Raw genomic sequence first — 18854 nt, 5'->3', positions numbered from 1 at the left:
AGTGCAATAAGTTGAGTGTTGAACTCTTGGTTTTGGCTTGGGTCATGATCTCAGGTTCATGGGATGGAGTCTGCAACCAGGCTAAGTGGGCTAAGAGTGGAGACTACTCAGGTTTCTCTCTCCTTGTCCCTCTGTCCCTCTCCCCTGCATGCATGTGTGAGTGCACACTAGCACACACGCTCTCGCAAATAAAAAATAAATAAATCTAAAAAAAAAAAGGATAACAACAAAACAGTACGAGATCATGTCTAAACTTGGATCTAGATGAAAAATCTAAAGAAAGCCTAGTGAAGGGGAAGCTGAAGATGGCGGGAGCCTTTGGGGAATGGCTCTAGGTGGACTTGAAAATTCTTCCCAACATCTCTCTTCCCACTCCCCCGTAGAAGAGTCTGGCAATGGCTGAAGGCAAGCTACTTATCTAAGCCACATCTGCCCCCTGCTCCTAGTCCTTGTCCTTCATAACCCAGGGCAAGAGGAGGAAACTGGATCCAGGAAGACAGAGCTTGGGAAACTAATGTAACCACAGGCTGGCCCCAAAGGCTTGGGGACAAACGTGCCCGCTTGAGGATTTGAGGTAAGAAGGACAAGCAGAGACATCAAGACAGAAGTCCATAAAATTGGCCTGGGCCAAGATGCAGGAGATAAAAGGAGGCTACAACTAGATAACATGGCCAAGGTTCAGCCCCAAGATTCTAGATAATATAATCAAACAGCTCACTCTTGAGTCTGTGGTGAGGGTTGCCTCAGGAACCAGATAGGGAGCACTCTGCTCCTGGAAGACAATAGTGGCTTTAGTGGGGAGGGTCTGAGGGCAACAAGGATTAGCAGCTGTGGCCATATTTGCGTGAGCAAGGAGTGAATCTCAGCAGCTGTCTCAGTAGCAAGCCAGGCCCTTTCTCCCCTAAGGAGCCTTGCTGGTTCCTCGGCAGGAGGCCTGGCTTCTGGCTCACTCCCTTGCTGAGTGTGGGTGGTCATCTACACCTGACAAGCAGCAATTTCATTTTTCCCACTTCCTGCAATTCCTGCAGAGAGGCCTGGATGGGACAGCCTTTATGGAAACCGCTATGGAAAGCGTAAGGTCTGAATCTGCACTGTACGATGCAGAATTAAATCAGAGCACACCTTGGCTGGCTTGGAGGAGCTGGTCTCAGGATCATCAACCTCTGTCACCACAGAGGTCCTTGTGGCTCACCTTTTGTTTGTGGGGTCTTGGTGTTTTGTTGTATTGAGGGTTTCAGGCTCTGATTCTGGCAATAACGAGGTTTAGTGGGGGATGCCGAGACCTCCATTGTACTTTGATATGTTGGGCAGAGCAGTATTGAGGGGAAGGGACTGGAGTGGGGCATTGGAGTGTGTTCAAGGAGGTAAAGCCTGTGTGTTGGACCATGTGCTCATGCACAGGAGGGACTGTCTCCCTCATCTCAGCATCCCCAGTGATTTAGCACCTCTGGGACGTTGGGGGAAGTCCTGGAAAATGAAGGAGTACAGAATCTGATGTGGGAAAGCTGGAACCAGCAGAGGTAAGGGTCAGGAGCAGGTTTTGGGTCCAGGGCCTTTGATGATATGCAAAATCAGTTTGATTTACTTGGGAGCCTATTTTGCAGTTCCAATTGTATTCTGGTTCAATTGTTTTGGAGGCTGTAGTGGTTCAATTTTAATTTCACTTTGAACTCATTAACTAGGTTTGCTTTTTTTTTTTTTTTAACTCAAGTTTGGTTAGTGATTTGTTTTTCTAACAAAATATTTGTCTCTCATTTGTTTCAGTGTAGAGCAAATTAGTGTACAGCAACTTTAAAAATAGTTTTTGGTTAATGGCTGTGCTCTGCGGAGCCGGGGGAGTGAGTGTGGAAAGAAGGGAGCAAGTGATGGCTTTTGAATTTAATTTTTAATCCTAATTAGAGTGTGAGCAATGTCTTAAGTGCTCATTAAGTTTCAAATGCAGATCAAAGAAAAGTCAACTGCAAGGATCCATCCTGGCACCCATGCCAGACAGGAAGAGTTTACGGTCTCTGAGGTCCTCTGCTCTCTGCTGGCTCTTCTGTGTTTGTAGAGAACTTCACAGCTTATGAAGTGCTTTTTCTGCATGGAATATTGAATTCGATTCTTGCAGAAGTCCTATATGGTAGGGAGAATGGGATGTGAGATATTATTCCCATGCTGCAGATGGGGAAACTGAAGCTCAGACAGGTTGACTGGACTGCTTGAGATCACACAATTCATTTGGCAGGCAGGAATAAAACAAAGGTCCTCTCATGGCTGGCTCAGGGCTCTTGTCCCCTACTTTGAGCTGATAGGCTCCCTCACCCTACACAGCTCAGGCTGGTTCTGCAGGCTTCAGGATCCATAGATGAGAGATGAGCTGGGGAGACCAGGGGAGAGCAGCCCTGCTGGGAGGGGCTGCAGGAAAAGGGAGGCAGCAGTGGAATGGGCCTCCATTCCAGTAATTGGATTTTTGCCCTTCTGGTTCATTCTCAAACTAAGATTTGATCCTCAATTGCAGAAATTCCCCTTCCCTCATCTCAGCTGGGGAGGACCATAGGAGGCAAGCCTTTACAGAAACAGAGTCGGACTGGCTTTGCAGCTGAGGCTCAGGCATCTGGCACCTTCAGTCTTTACCATGATTTAAGTCTTTTAAAAAATCTTAAATCTTTAAGATTTACCAGTCTTTACCTTGATTTAAGTAGCCCCATCTCTATGACTCCTTGAACCAAGGCTTCCCACTGGGGCCCGGGCAAATGCTTGGATTGGGCACTTACCTTTCAGTCATTCATTCAACTATTTCTTGAGCCCTACTGTATGCCAAACAATGGGCAGGCCACTTCTCTTGCATGATCTCCTTTCACTCTGGCAGTCCCTAAGAAACAGGTGTGATGCTCAGCGAGGGTTGCTGACCGATAGCTCACAAAGCTGGAGCCAGCTGTCATTATTCAGTCTCAGTCCCACCCCTTGGTGCTACTTGAAAAGAAGGAATAGACATTGAGAGGAGGCGGTATCCAGGCCCAACCCAGAGGCAGGGGCAGGGAGGAGACATCTTTTTAAATGTCTGGCTAGTCTGTGCGTCCATCTCAGTTTAAGAGATTCCAGAAGGCAGGAACTGAGGATGGCAGAAACATCTGTGCCCCCTGCAAAGGCTCTTAGCAGAGGAAGAAGGAGGAAGGAAGGTGATAACCATTTACTGTGTTTAACCTGGGAAGTAGGAAGGGGTGAGGAGAGGGGAGCAGGCAAATGGAAGGCAGACCCAAGTGTGAAGGAAAGGGTCTGGAGAGCTGGGACCGTGAGTCTTTAAACAAAAACTGCTCACTACCCAATTGCTGTCCGCCCTGCTCCACTCCCTACCTGTCGGTGTCCCATCCCAAGCTCAGGAGAAGTTGGCACCCTCTGCTGTGGGGAAGTCGCTCCACCCGGTCCTCCATCTCTCTGCCTCCTTTCCTCAAAGCAGGCTCGCATATGACTCAACAGGTAGAGAATGCTCTTCTTAAAAATCCCCCTCAAGAGACTGCTGACTTCTTGGGTTACACGTTCCTGCTTTTATTGATGAGAAGCAAGCATATTCTTCAGAAGGTCTAACCTGAGCCCTTCTTATCAAAAATCCTGACAGGCACCTGCCAGAAACAGAAAGAGGCCAATAACAGGGATGTGAAACCCTGGAAGACTTTGACCGAGTCCTCTCTGGCACCCCACTTCACACTGACAGTTGTAGCCAGGGGTTCTACTTTCCAGGCACCTTAGTCTCCTGGAACAGGAGGTGCGGTCGGTGGGGGTACCAGCCAGGGCCAAGGGGAGGGGGAGAGAGATCTCTTCAACCTGCTGCTGCAATCCTTCACTCTGACTTCACGTATCCTCTCTGTTTTGTTTTGTTTTGTTTTGTTTTCCCTCTCAGTTTCTTCTGGGATTTGGTGTTCAGGGTGAGGAGAAAGGGTGCGGGCAGGGAAAGCTATTCCTCATTGTGTTGTGCGGAGGAGTGCAGCTTCTTTGTGCTCATGGCCAGCATTGTATTTTGGGTCTGCTGTGCAGCCTTTTGCAAAGTGCTCACCTTCTGAAGCCTTCTGGTGGGTTCTCCACATCTGTGGCAAGGGAGCACAGGATGCCTCCCCATTGGGGTGTGAAGGCTGCCTGGCTAACTAGTTTGAGGGGAAGACCAACAGGAGTCCCTTGAGCCAAGATTCTTGGGGTAAGCTAGAAATAGCCAGATTCTTCATCTGTCCACTCCCCTGATAAAAGGGGGTCTCTACAGGTCCTCTGGTTCTTTCCTTCCACGTTCTGGGCAGGATGGTCCTTCTCACCATCCACACAGTAGCTGATTCTGGATCAAGAGAAAAGGATGATTCCACACTCGTCCCCAGCGGGCCATTGCTCCCAATCTCTGTGAGGACCAGGCACTTGCACTAGCTTTCCTCAACTTCCCGCTGAAAGCGGAGGCTGCGACAAGCCCTACGGTGCATCCTGTTCAGGACTGTAGGGTATCATTCACCACGAGAGGTCATAGTGCCCGAGCTGTCATTACTCTGGATTCACGGGCACTGGGCTACAACTTCTGCTTGGTAATGACCCTGGTGCAGTCAATGTGGTATCATTTCCATGTGATAATCAGCTCGACAATAACCAGTGTTTGTCTTCTTGTATGATACAGGCTGAAAAGCAATAGTCACCAAATAATTCAGAACTGCTTGCTCAGCTGTCCCTTAAGACTCAGCTCAGGGGTCACCTCCTCCAAGAAGCCTTCCCTTAGCTCTCTCTCTCTCAAACTCAGGTGAGGTGCCCCTGGGATTGCCCTAAACTGTTCAGAGCTGGCCTCTGTTAAGGTGATTACCACGTCCTGCAGTGACTGTCAATGTATTCCTTCTCTTGAGACCCCGGGCCCTTTGAAGGCTAGGGCATCTTATTCGTTTTTGTATTTCCAGCAGCTGGCATGGTAGCTGGCATAACAGGGGCCCAATAATTATTATACCCAGAATGAATCAGCCAGTTGAATGACTGCCTGGATGGATAGAAACTGTGGTTGATGCTGGAGGTTTCAGAGTTGGTCATAAGGAAGAGCATCCTACCTACTAGAATTCCAGAGGCAAGGAAGCCAAGAGATCTTTAAGAAGGAGGGACACACGACCTGCCTGGTCTGGGCTAATCCTGAGTTTTGCCGGGCCTGGGAATAGGGCCATGGGTCTCTGCCTCCTTTGGAAGCCACAGATACTAAGCAGGGGTGTGAAGAGCAGGGTCAATGTCTCTCCCTCTAAGAACTCACCCTTTTTCCCCCCTCATTTGTTTCTGAGGCTCCTTATGGCATAGCAAATGTTGAAATCTTAAAAAACCTTTGAAATAGGAAGTCTTGGGTGGAGTCTATACTCACCATTGATCATATACTTTTTGAAGTTCCAGATACTGTGATAAAGGTTTTGGTTATGCTATTGAATTCGAGCCTATGACAATTTGAGGGGTTGGTATCATTATCCTCATAGTATGGGAGAAGAAACTGAAGATCAGAGAGGTTTAGTAACTTACCCAAGGTCACACAGTTAGTGTATTGCACTACTAGGTTTCTGTTTTGTTTTGTTTGTTTGTTTGTTTGTTTGTTTGTTTTTTTACAGAGGGAGGGAGAGAGAGAGAGAGAGAGAGTGAGAGAGTAGAGGGGAGGGACAGAGGGAGAGGGAATAGAGGGAAGAGGCAGAGGGAGAGAGAGAATCTTAAGCAGGCTCTACGCCTAGCACAGAGCCAGACTTGGGGCTCAAACTCATAACCCTGAGATCATGACCTGAGCTGAAATCAAGAGTCATTTGCTTAACCAACTGAGACACCCAGTCGCCCCAGGACTTGGTTTCAAACCTAGTTTCCTCACTCCAGAGCCTGTATTTTCTCTTCCAGAGCCTAGAGTCCATGGCTCCTGGACCTCTGCCTTCTCTCCACCCACATTCTCTACCTCTACTTGCTCTCTTTTAACGTTTAGTCATTAGTTTAGAGTTCACGAAATAGTTTCTTACTGGGTCTGGCATCTTGGTGGATAGACTCAACCCCAGGGAGCTAACTAAAGTAAACAAATGCCCTGAATTAGGAAAACTATATTTTCCCAAGTAGTTTCTGCCTCTTTTAGACACTGAGGAAAAATGACATTTTTGCTAAACATTCTTCATTTTTCTTGAATTCAGTTTTCCTAAATGCCTGGGAGGTAGTTCAAGTCAAATGCCCTGACCTTGTGATTTAAGACTGAAGACAAAGGTGGATCAAACTGACTCTAGCCCTTGGGGGACCAGGAGTATGTCAGAAGTTCCTCATGTTATCCATCCCTGACACATACTTTCGTGGTTAACTGGATGTCCTTGGTTCCCTGACTCAAAGTAGGGACTACAGTGGACATTTATTGCTTTCTCTGCCCCTGGTAACAGCATTTGACTTTTCTTGGAAAAATCACTGCTCCGTCATACTCAGATCTTGTAGTTTGGGAGCAGATGACTCCACTCATGGGGCGGGCATGTAACCCAAACCAAGTAACAAGATTCAACTCTGGGACTTTGGTCGAAACTCCTTCCAGTAGAATGGAAGCTAGTAGAGTTAACACCCGCCATTCCTTGGGCCATCTTGTCGATGTCTGCCAGAGAATGGGGCCAATGTAGATGAAAGTCTAGCTGTAAGTTGGAAAGAAATCATTCTTGACCACATGGCGAGAGCTCTGTATGCAGCCAGGACTGTGTACTCACAGATTTAGCTCAAGCCAGGGAGAGTTAGGTTTCTTTACATCGCAATGAAAAAAGAAATCCTAATTTTGGACTTGAGACCCATACTCATTAAAATATATATAGTGTCTCTTCCCACTAGTCCCAGGGAACAGGAGTGAACTTCTCTTCCTCCTCACATCTCCTGTTCTACATTGACCATTTATCACTTCCCTTCCCCTTCCAGGTTGTCTCTGGAGTTTGGTTTCACCCGATTTCATCAGGATAAGATGTTAGAGTATGTAGATGAGAAGGAAGGGAAAGCGTCCAGGCAATATTGTCCTGATAGGACAGGCGAAGCTATGGGGAGATCCAGAAGCAAAACAGTGTTCCACAGGAGCCCTCCTTTTGGGGTGACCCCCACTTGCATTCAATCCCAGGAACAGTCCTAACGATGTTAGGTTTCTAAGGTTGGGTGAGGGAGGGAGTAGCAGTTGGTCAGTAGACAATTCTATATCTTCCTGAGAAGCTGTCCGCCCTTTACCTTCTCATTCCTGAGACTGAAGTAACTACCTTCTTTGCCTCAAAACCCTGGAATACTGGAAGCCTTGCTCCCATCCTTTTCAATCCAAGGCCCCTACCATTAAGAGAATCAGCTGGGGTGCAGGTGGGGATTTTACACACAAGAGCAAAGGGACTTTGGTATCGGTATCAAATCTCAAGGCCACATTTTAGACAGGTTACACCACGAGGGGATTTCTCTACCTATGAGGTAAGATATTGCTAAATGCATTAGACTAAAAGGACCCTGCTCTCTTATGTAGTGTAGCTAGATACGTCAGTCACTCCTGGTTGTTCCCTTCCTCTGCCTTCCCTGGCACCTGCACCCATCTTGGCTTCTGGCCAACCCCAGTTTTTGAATTACCATTGGGAAAAGCAGGACTTGTATTAATTACCTCCACAGTATTCTTCGCCTCTGGCCTCCTCTTCTTCATCTGGAGATTCTGTGCTTAGATGAGACGAAGAACATCCTAACTAACAAATGCCCGAGGGAGGCAAGCTGAAGAATGTTCTAACCTAGGACTAATGAGGCAGCCACACCTGCCAGCTCCTAGGTCCCCTCTTAGAGTCCTTTCCAATCAGATAGGGGACCAATGTCTTTTGGTCTTTAGCTTGGTTATGGCCCAGTCCATAGTGCCTCCCCAAGGCTTGATGCTACCTTGGCTGGGGTCCTTCTGGATTTGAACCGTTCTCCCAGTGGCCACCAACTCTCATAGGCTTCAGACAATTGGCTGTCTGTCTGCTATGTCCATTAAGCTGATTAGATCCCCAGCACCAACTCCTTTCATGTTAGCATGGGGACACTTTTTCGCTTGGACTATGTTTCTAGCCTGTCTGAAGTTGTCCCCAGCCTAGCCCAAACATCAATGCCTGTGTTGTCATCTCAGTCTGGCTCTATCTGGTTGTTTCTTTCCCTACAAGCCTTCAGTCACTTTGAACTAGATCAGTATCATGGAAAGCAGTAAGGTGAAGGAGGGAAAGGCTCTGGACTTCTCTGCAGGGCAAGTGCCTTAGTTCTGGCTGAGTGGTGGGAGGCTCATTCACACTCATCCATCCTTTAGTGACCAGCAGTACTGAGCAGTAAGGGTAACCTGGACTCTGAGAGCCATCCATAGCTTGGTCCTTGAGTCCTGATCTCAGCAACCTAATGCTCTAACTAAATTTGGCTCATTCACTCAAACAGCTTAGTATCGGGTATGTGCTTAGGTTTGTCATCGCTGCAGGAAGAGTTATAAAAGGCCATCATGTCAGGGGGTGATGCAGGTTTTGACTCTTCCATCAGGTCATCTGGCTTCCCGGGGAATGGCTAGAACCAAGACAGGAAAGCCAGAGCCTTGGTGAGGATCATTCCTCTGAAGGTATCAGAGTTGAGGTCAGTCTAACTGAAGCCCAGGGCTCTTGCCAGGGGCAGTAGAAGATGAGGAGAGAATGTGCCCCCCTTTTTCCCCCAACTTTGGATAAATCAAGAACTTGGCTATCAAGTTAAGACACATTTATGGCTAAAGCCGTTTACACAGATGAACTCGTTTAATCCCCGAACACGGCTATGCAATTGGCGTTTGGATTATTCCTGTTTTTGGAGATAAAGACGCGAAACTCAGAGAGTTTAAGGTCTCAGAGCCATATCAGGATTTGAACCGGTATGTCCTCAAAATACTTGCTTTCCTCACCATGTCATAGTACCCACCTCACCCCACACTGTCCCTGGGCCCTCTTTCCTGTGGGTCCCGGTGACTTACACTCTTGCTTGGCAGACATTGTGGTTTTTGATGACTCAGTACATGAAGTCATCCTGACATTGCTTGTGCCTTGCTCACTGGCTGCTGGGGCAAGTGCTCTGCAGTCAATGGTGCCTGGGTTTCTTTGGTTTTATAGTGTTCTTTGAAAGAATTTGGACCAGGCTCCCCAGGAGCCCCGCCAGGGCCATTGAAATGATATGCTCAGTTATCTGAAGCATCTTTCTTATGTATCAAGAACAAGTGTTCTTATCTTGGGGGCGCATTTCCTGCCTTTCTGGAGCCTCTGACTTTCCCAGTCTCGGGGCTTGGAGTAGACTTCATCTTTCCTTTCTGTCTGAAGCCTTAAGCCTGATGTGTGGGGAACTTGATGATCACCTCAAACCCCTTTACTTTCTTCTCCACGCTCTCCTGGCCCTATTAAACATGATGTCTTGGTTGTCAGTGTCAGTCTCCCAGAATCCCCAGGGTAGGTGTGCAATTAGGTGCACACAATGTCCCCTGCCGAGGAAGATGTGTCGTGAGGTCACAGTGAGGAAAGCTGAAGAGCTAACGTATACTGAATAGCTTCTGTGAGTCAGGCGCTGTGCCTTCCATGCCCCTTCAGGCTTCATCCCAGTAGGGTATCAGTACCACTGGCCTCATTTTGCACTTGAGGATATGGACACTCAGGTTGGAGCCACCTGCCCACCAGGGGCAGAGCCAGGCTCCTCTTGAACTTGAAGTTGTTTTACCCCTATGCCATACCGGGTCCAGCTTGAACTTTATCCTCTGGGTATTGGAGAATGAGTGAAGGTAACAAGCAGGGGACTGAGATGTTACAGGACTATTTTAGGACGATTCTTTGGACCACAGCGGGTAGGATGGATGGGAGAGAAGCAAGCCAAAGCTGTGGGGACTGGAGGGGGCGGTGACTGCAACAATATCACCTTGACAGTGACAGGAGCAAACATGAGGGACAGTTGTAAGGGACACAGAGTAGTCCCAGACATGATGAGGAAATCCTTCTTTCTGATCACATGGGGTCGCAAGCGGGTGTTGGTGGCCTTGTGCCAGGGCAGGGGCGAGACCCAGCTGTCCTTTCAGCTAAGGTTAGACCAAGCAGGAGGCTTGGTTGGCTGCTCTTCCTGGGCAAGGCCTACGCCTTTGAAAGGTCTGTGTATCCAGCGCAGGAGACTGTGTCATGTGTGCTCAATAAACTGTAATTGGCGGTGGTGAGCTCAGAGAGTCTCTAAAAGAGAGAGTGAGCAATCACTGTTTATGAGCAAACTCCTCTCCTCAGGGGAGGAGGCAAATGCGCATAATGTCTCCTCCCTCACTGACGGAGAAACCTAGGCTCACAGGTCACCGGGCTTTCCCACAGTCACCTGGAGAGCCAGAGGGCAGAGCTAGCGTTCATGTGCGTAGTCCCCATCTCTGATCTGGAGTCCTGTTGCTTTCCCCAGCCCTTCTTTCTTTGTTGTCCGAGGAAGGAGAATTAATGATAAGCCTTCACCCAACCACAGCATTTTACAGTTCACGAAACTGCTTCCCACCCATTAGCTCATTGGATCCTGACGGCAAGCGAGTATTATTATATTCCTGGTGCAGATGAAGAAACTAAGGCTCAAAGAATTTGAGGCTGTGTCCAGTCCATTGTGTGTGATCGAGCTGGGATTCAGAATGAGGTTTTCTGACTCCCAGTCCTCAGCTCTTCCCAGGAGCCAGGAAAATAAAGAAGCAAATGAAAAACAGAACAGTGAAGAGGACAAAGTGTTCAGGGGAGGGTGGTGGATGCAGCTTAAGCTGGTGCCACCAGCCCTTTGGGTTAAATGTAATAACATCTTCTGGGCAGCAAAGACTGTTCAAGACAGGCATGAACTACCTGAGCTGTCCTCCTGGGGAATGAGCCTGGTTTTTCCTACAGGCGGAGGGATAGGAGAGGTGACTTCTGGAAAGTCTCCCTGCTCCTGCCTGTGGATCTTGTGCAGGAAAGAAGCAAGAGAAAGAATGACAGTAGTGTCAGCAGTTGTATTTTAGGTGCTCGATGAGTGGGGGGTGTTCTGATGGGTGCGTGGAGGGGATGCTGGGGCATTACACATCACCTCAGGGAATACCCTCCCAATCCCAGAGCCCCATTGACAACTGCCTCCCCTCGCCATTTAGCCCACCATTATCTCAGGTGCTCACTAGGTATCTGATGGAGTGCGTGAATGAATGAAATAATTATCTGTGACTTTGAGCAGATTATTTTCCCTTTCTAGATCTTAGTTTCCACATCTGTAAAATGGGGGTTATGATTCTGACCCCGTCCCTCCCTCCAAGTCATCCTCCAGGCCTTAGGAGTGAATGAGCAGATGGATGTGAATGCTGTTTATGTATCATAAGATTCTGGGCCACACCAGAGATGACATACTAGTCCACACTTGAGCCACCTCCCCACTGTTGCCCCTGTGCACCTGCTGTATGCTAACCAGGCTGTTGCTCACCCACCCTGCCATACTCCACACCTGGTCAGACCTTTGTTATCTTTCCCTTTGAAATGTGACTGTGCTCTACATTAACCTACCAGAGGTACCATGTACCCTTTTTCAACTCCTTGTATGTGTTAAGCATTTAGAACATTATCTCCTTGGATTCTCACATGAGTCCTCTGTGGGACCCACACTAGTGAAGGGACCTGCCTAGGAAACACAGCATTGAATGGTAGAACCGGGATTGTAGCCAGTTCTCTGATCCCACAGAGGGGGCTTCCAACCTTCCAGCTGTGGATTCTGGCGGCTGATGGCCAAGGCCGGGAAGGGGAGTACTCACAGCAGTGAAGAGAACACAATAGCTAGAGATGAAAGACCTGCATTTGAGGGGTACCTGGGGGCAGAGTCGGGTAAGTGTCTGACTCTTGGTTTTGGCTCAGGATCATGAGATCAAGCCCTGCATCAGGCCCTGTGCTAAGCGTGGTGTCTACTTGAGAGTCTCTCTCCCTCTGCCCCTCTCACTCGTATGTTCTCTCTCAAATGAATAAATGGTCGTCAATCTTAAAAAAAAAAAAAAAAAAAAAAAAAAAAAAGACCTGTGTTCAAGTTCAAGCTTTAGTGCATACTATACTGGGTGTCCTCAAGCAAGCTATTCATGTACTAGTTCTCCCTCCCAATTTCATAATTGTGAGTATCAAAAGCAATAAGCAATGCTGTATGCAAACCACATAGTTAGTGGGTAAGTGTTCCTCTGATAGTGGATATGATTTTCCAGGACTTCTAGAGGGGTTGGCTTAACAGAAAGAAATGGCTATAGTGGTAGGGATGCCAGAGTCCACAGCAGGCTGGTGGCATTCTTTGGGGAAAGGTGTATTTCAGAGTTCCTCGGGTCACATGAGAACAGCTGCTGGCTTCATCTAGGGTTAGGAAGGGCTCTGTCCTTAGTCTCCCGGAGGTCCTAACCCAGGACAGAGTCCTAACATATGTGGTAGTATGAGACCGGATCCACTCTGAATTAATCTGCACTTCCTTTCTCTCTCTTGAAGAGCCAGCCCACCTTTGGGGAGAGGACCCCAGTACTTGGAGGTCCCCTTCCTGCCTCCACACTTCCCCAGGGCCTGGTGTCAGGAAAAGAAACAGTTCAGTTATAAACTCATCCCAGCCAAGACTCTTATGGAAACACTGACAGACCCTTCAAGACTAGCCGCCAGCCCTGTGTGCCTTTCCAAACCCCCAGCTCTGAGCTAAGTATAGTTACAGGGGAGAAGGTGGAGTGGATTTGGGAGGTGCAGAGGGACTCAGGAGGGGGAGAGAACATGGTGGAGGATGGGGGAAGGGCAGAGGAAGAAGAAAGGAGGCAGCGATGACTGAGGGAGAAATAAAGAAAGGAAGGGGAGGCAGAAAAGAAGTTGGGGAGGAAATTGGAAGAGGTGCAGGGGGGAGTTGCAGGGAAGGGGATGGAAACAAGCTGGATTGCAGGCAGAACTAGCAGGTGCACCTGGAACCACAGGAAATCTCTACAGTCCTGCTTGGCTAAAGGGTGCTAGCCTGGTGGGGTGGGGCACAGGGTGACACACAGGTAGCCCCAGGCCAGGCCCCTGGTCTGGCCACCCACTCAAAACTCTTGCAGTTGTTTATCTGCCACAGGTGATTAGAACACAGGCAGCTGCTTCGCTAGACCCCTGCCTTCCTCCTCCCGGAGTCCTCATCGTCCTCATCCTCATTGGGAGCCAAGCCTGCCACTAGCTTACCCCAAGGCAGCATCTCAGGCAGCTAAGGTCCCTGCTGCTCTGCCTGTGGCCAGGGTGGGGGCAGAGCCCCACTTCCTCATCATGGTGATGGTGTGTGCCCTCTGGGTGGGTGGCTAGGGACTCGAGGATGGCCTGACTGGAGTGGGAACCGGCTTATGGGATGCAAGAGTTCCCTTCTCGAAGATTCTGAGCAGGAGAGCATGGCAAGGCAAGATGGGGTGGGGGTGGGGGGGGAAGAGTCGTGTTCTCCCAGTAGTGTGAGAGCACAGGAGGAGGTAGATAAACGAGCCTTGTCACCCTTCTCCCAGGCTCCAGGAGAGCGGAACAGTTCCTTTCCCCATAGGAAGATCAGCTATTATTTATGAGCTCTCTGGAGGGGGCAACTGCGGGTATATCCTTCCTGGCTCCCCTCCCCCTGGCTGGGGAAGGGGTACAGGCAGAGCCAGTGGTACTAGAAGGCTTATGCTTTCTTAAGCTTTCCTTAAAGGAGGGCCGGGGGCTAGCCCCCACTGGAGCTCTTGGCAGCTTCCAGTTTCAGGAGAGGGGACACTTGGTACTACAGGCAGGGAAAACCCCATGAGGGCAAACGGCATAGGACAGGAGCCACCTGCTCCAGTAAAGGAAGGAGCTTGGGTTTTCTCCCCCCTGAGTCCTCAGGGGAGCTTCTCTGGGCTCTGCTAATGCTGGAAGCTCACTGACCACCTGGCACAAACCAAGAATTAAAGGCTGGGAATTTGGGGATGGGTGGAAGTCTGGGGAGGGGGTGCTGGAAATAAAGACCTCTCTTTCCTGGTAGGGGGGTCAGGAATGCCACCTGGGCAACCCAGCCTCTTTTGGTTGAAGAGAGAATAACAGAGAGTCATGGAGAAAAGGAGCCCAGGCAGAAAAGGGAGGGGCCGAGGGGCTGAGAAGCAGCTGGGATGTGGTGGCTGGAGGGGTTGGGATGGGGAAGGGAGGGAGAGGGAATACATGGTGGATGTTTAGGATGGGGAGAGGAGGGAGTGGGGAAAAGTAAGAGGCCGGGCTGGACAGCAGAGAGACCTGTAATTAGAAGTGGCAGGAAATGAGGGGGACAGAGCTACCTCGGGGCCAGAAAGGTGCCAGCCTGAGGAGCAGAAAGAGGACAACAGGGAAACATGAAGGGAAGGCAGGTGAGCAGAGAGATGTGGGGGTGGGAGGTGGGGAGTGGAGGGGGCGCCTTGGTCCCCAAGTCTAGCAGGGGAGAAAGGGGTGGGGGGCAGGAAGGCCGGGGAGGAAGATCACCCCGCCAGCAAAGGAGAGATTGCTGCATTCCCCCTCTCTTATTTCAATCGCCATCAATAATACATTCCTGAGGAGCTGCCTTTGACAGCAATTAAAAAAGCATTTACGCTCCCAGAGAGAAATTGAAATAATTTCCTCCCACCTCCCTAACGCTCTCTGGGCAACAGTACCAGCCGTGATCTCCCTGGTGGTGCGCAGTCCAAACCGGGGACACGTGCGGGGGGGGTGGGGGGGGGTGGACAGGGCCAGGGAGTATTCTCACCCCCTCCCCAGAGGTAGCTGATCTGGAGGCTTTCTACCAGGCTCTGGGTGTGTGGGTGGCTGTGGGAGTTGGGGGGGTGCGGGAGCTGGGGATTTTATACATGGCACAAAACCTCTGTGATTACCTAGCCTCTGTGAGCCTCTTCAGCCTCCTGGCTGGAGGTCTGGAGGTGACCCTTGGCCCTCTGTGCTCCCAAAGTACAGAGGATCTGGGAGGTGGAGCTGGGAGAGGTGCCTCACGGAGCTGATCTCAATGCAGCAGACCTTTGCCAGGCATCCAGTGTGTGCCAGGACCTCCGGCAGGCAGTGAGGGTGCCTCAGAAACGATTACGAGGGTCTCTGTTTTCTGGAAACTTATTACTCAGTGGGCAAGAGATGGGTTGAATTCCTCAAGTTCTCTGAGAACCGTGATGTCAGGTAGACAGGGTAAGGAGTCACTGGGAGCCAAATACACGGAAAAGAAGAGGGGTGGGGAGGGACAGTCGGGGAGATGTTGCTTCCCAGGACTGGGGACAGGGGAAATGATCATTGCTCTGTTCCTCCATGAACCAGATTTCCTGCTGGGTTTTTTTTTTTTTTTTTTTTTATTGTCTCTTTTACTGGAATCTTCACAGCTACCCTGCAAGGAAGCCAACACTTTAACAGACTAGGATACCAAGGGTTGGTCAGGTTCCGTATCTTGCTGGAGGTCAGACGGCCCGGAAGTGACAGAGCCAGGGTGAAGGGTATAAGGACATCGTCACCAATCTACTCTGCTGCCCACTGGGAATGGTTAATTCCAGAGCCTACATACTCAGCAACTTCACACCTAGAATTTATCCGATAGATGTCGGTGCACACAGGCGCAATGACATTACATACACATTTTCTCACCGGAACATTCTTTTTCACTGCAAAAGATCAGATACAACCCGAATGCCCATCACAGGGGACTGGTTAAATATGATTGGTAGACGATGGAACCCTTTGCAGTCATCAAGAGAAATGAAAAACACTTTATGTATGGATATGGAATAATTCCCAGAACATGTTGCTTAGTAGAAAATGCAAGCATGGAGCAATGTGTATAATATCCTGTGATTTATTTAAAAAGGGTAGGGGAGGGGCACTTGGGTGGCTCAGCAGGTTAAGCGTCCAACTCTTGATTTTGGCTCAGGTCATGATCTTGGGGTCACGAGGTTGAGCCCCATGTTGGGCTCTGTGCTGGGCATGGAGCCTGCTTAAGATTCTCTCTCTCAAAAAAAAAAAAAAAAAAAGATTCTGTCTCTCCCTGTACCTCCCCCCACCCCCCTCCTCCAAAAAAAAAAAAAAAAAAGATTCTCTCCCTGTACCTCCCCCCACCCCCCTCCTCCAAAAAAAAAAAAAAAGAGGATAGGGGAAAGAATGCTTATACATAATTACTTCTTTTGCATAATGTATATATGGAAGGAGATACAAGAATCAGACAACAGTGGTTATTTTGGGGAAGAATAACTACATGTTTGGGGATCAAGAATAGGAGGAAGACTTCATGGAATACTCTTTTGTCATGTATGAGTTTGGGATTTTTTGAATATATGACCTATTAAAAATAAATAAAATTAAAAGTAAATATTCTAGTATAAACCTGTCGAATCACTATGTGGTACACCTGAAACTCCTGTAACATTGGGTGAACTATACAAAAAAAAAAAAAAAATCCTGATCTAGGTGAGGTGCAGTCTTAATAAGCAGAAAGATGGAGGTGGGGGTGATAGTGTACTGGAAGCGGAGAGGGAGGAAGCTGTGGGGTTTGACCTTAGGAAGACCTACGTTTGGATCTGCATGCAGACACTTGTTAGCTACGGGTCTTCCCACGTTAGTCACTGAGTCCCAGCTGACTCAGGTGTAAACAGGGGTTCCCCTTCCTCACAGGTTCTTCTAAAGGGGGAGACACACAGGCATGTGATCAGAGTGCCCGTCTGTGCTAAGTGCTCAGAATGTGGCAGCTGTGGCCACCACGGGCCCTGGAAGAGACCAAAAGTAGGATTCTGAGCGCCGTTCATGTCTGGTCAAGAGCAAGGATGCTCGTGGATCCTGGAAGGCCTCCGGGTTATCCCTGAGTGTATCTGTGCAGCACATTGTTAGTGCTGGCTCTGCAGCTGTGCCCTCTTGCCCAGGCAGAGCTGGCTTCCATCGGCAACTGCTGGGCCCGCCCAAAAGTCTCTGGCTGGCCAGGAACCCGGAAAGCAACCCCCACCGTGCATGCACTTAAAGGCTGCCTCCATATTCTTTCTTGCAAAAAGCTTTTGGTTAGCCTCAGAGAGCTTTCTATGCCTTTCTTGGAGGTTGTGCTTTGTGGGAGGCTGCATGGGTGGGAGAGAGAGCCTGAGGCGTGTCAGGGCCACCTGGTGGACGGAAGTCAGAAGGCCTGTGTCCTAAGCCTCAGTTTCCTCATCTGTAGAATGGAGTTAGGCTGTAAAGACCATAACTGCAGTATAAGGGGAAGCAGGAAAGCCATGTGAAGCATGCTTCTATTGCCTTGGGGTGGTTTGGATACAAACACTTGTAGAAACTGGGAAATGGGTAGATAAACCCTCAGGTCAGGCCCATCAAAGCAAAACAGGATCAGCCACGGGTTTCAAAGAAGCTTGATGAGACTGATTGGTGCTACTGCTGCCTGGGAGGGACCTATAGGTGGGTTGGCAAGCGGTGGGTGGGAAAGAGGCTGAGTGGGCTGGCTGCAGAGACTTTTCTAGGGCTTTTCTCCACTCACTCAACGATCAGGAATGGGTGTCCCTTTGATTGTTTCTACTGGAAGATTCTGGGAAAAGATAAGAGATGGGTGGCCCCATCCTTGAGAAACCCTCAGGCAGATGTGGGGGGTAGAAGTCATCCAGTCATTCAACAAATCCTTACGGAGCCACTTGTGAAAATGGTGTGAAAGATGCCCAGGATGGATCGGCTATGGTCCCTGCTCTCTAGAAGCTTACAGTGGGACATTACAGAAGCTTACAGAAGACCATTCATAGCACACAAGGCTGTATTTTCACAAGAGGAAATTGTGCCAGTCAGTTGTGTGAGAACTAAGGAACGTGGAGGATGTGCACCCAGAGCCAGAGAGGCTTAGCTAAGAACAACTTCCTGAGGACGGGGCCCAGCCAGTAGGACACGAACCAGGAGGCACGCTGAGAGGAGGTGGGGTGACCCACGCAGAATGCTGGGCAGCAGGTGTACCTTCAGGAGAGTGATGTGCATGTAATGAGCTGGAGGAAAGAGTGCTGCTCGTGGGTGGACTGGACCCTGGGGGTGCCGCGGTTCTCGCCCCAGGACTCCCCACAGCCAGGCAGCTGTACTGCTGTCTGCATAGTAGGGGAATAAACTGCTGATTATTGTCTCTGCAGCCTCACTCAGGGACTGTGCCCTGCCTACCACCAGGGTAAACAGGCACTGAGGACCTCTGGCAGGGGTGGGAGGAGATGCCCCCATGGGACAAGGAGCAAACACCACACCTGGCCACTGGAATCGCGGGGACTGGCCGGCTCGTCAGTCACCTGTTTTGTGTCTGAGTTACAACCTGCCCATGCTGGGGAAGGGAACTCTGCCTCTGTCTGCTGGGCCTCCCTGTCCAACAGGCCTGGTGGATTCACATAAATATTGATTGTCTGCTCAGCCATCTGGAAAGGGAGAGAGAAGCGGGTGGGAGGTGGAGTCCTATCAGCAGCGCTGGGTGAGTGGGATCCCAATGCCAAAGATGGACCCAAGGACCTCTTTGGCCTGCTCCTCATAGAAGAGGCAGGGATGCTAGGGTGCAGAATACCCGAATCTCTGAGAGTGGTCATCTGGGGGAGGAAGAGGAGCTTATCATCAGGGAGAGCGAGCAGGGCCTCCGGGGGTATTCACGGCCACTTATTGGTGCAAGCTAAGAACGGCTGCAGCGTGCGAATATGGCCTTGTTCTTTATGTTTTCCGTGTGAAATAGTGAAATATATTTCCGTGTGAAATATGTGAATAGTCCATGGCACAGTGTGTTTAGTGACCCTGAGAGCTCGGGGAATCCTTCCCCCAGCCTCTGTGCAAGACCTGCCAATAGTCCATTGGAAGTTGGTGATGCTCTAAGTTTAAAGCTCTAAAGGAATTCACAACCCGGGCCTCGTCTTGCTCTGTGCCCTTCCTCCCGCTTGGTCAGGGCAAGGTGTGCCTTCTCTGGGCGAGGAAGGACAACCTCTG

The sequence above is a fragment of the Canis lupus genome, chromosome 38 (assembly GCF_003254725.2).
Source record: "Canis lupus dingo isolate Sandy chromosome 38, ASM325472v2, whole genome shotgun sequence".
NCBI classification, from domain to species: domain Eukaryota; kingdom Metazoa; phylum Chordata; class Mammalia; order Carnivora; family Canidae; genus Canis; species Canis lupus.
Note: the sequence above shows the minus strand (reverse complement) of the source record.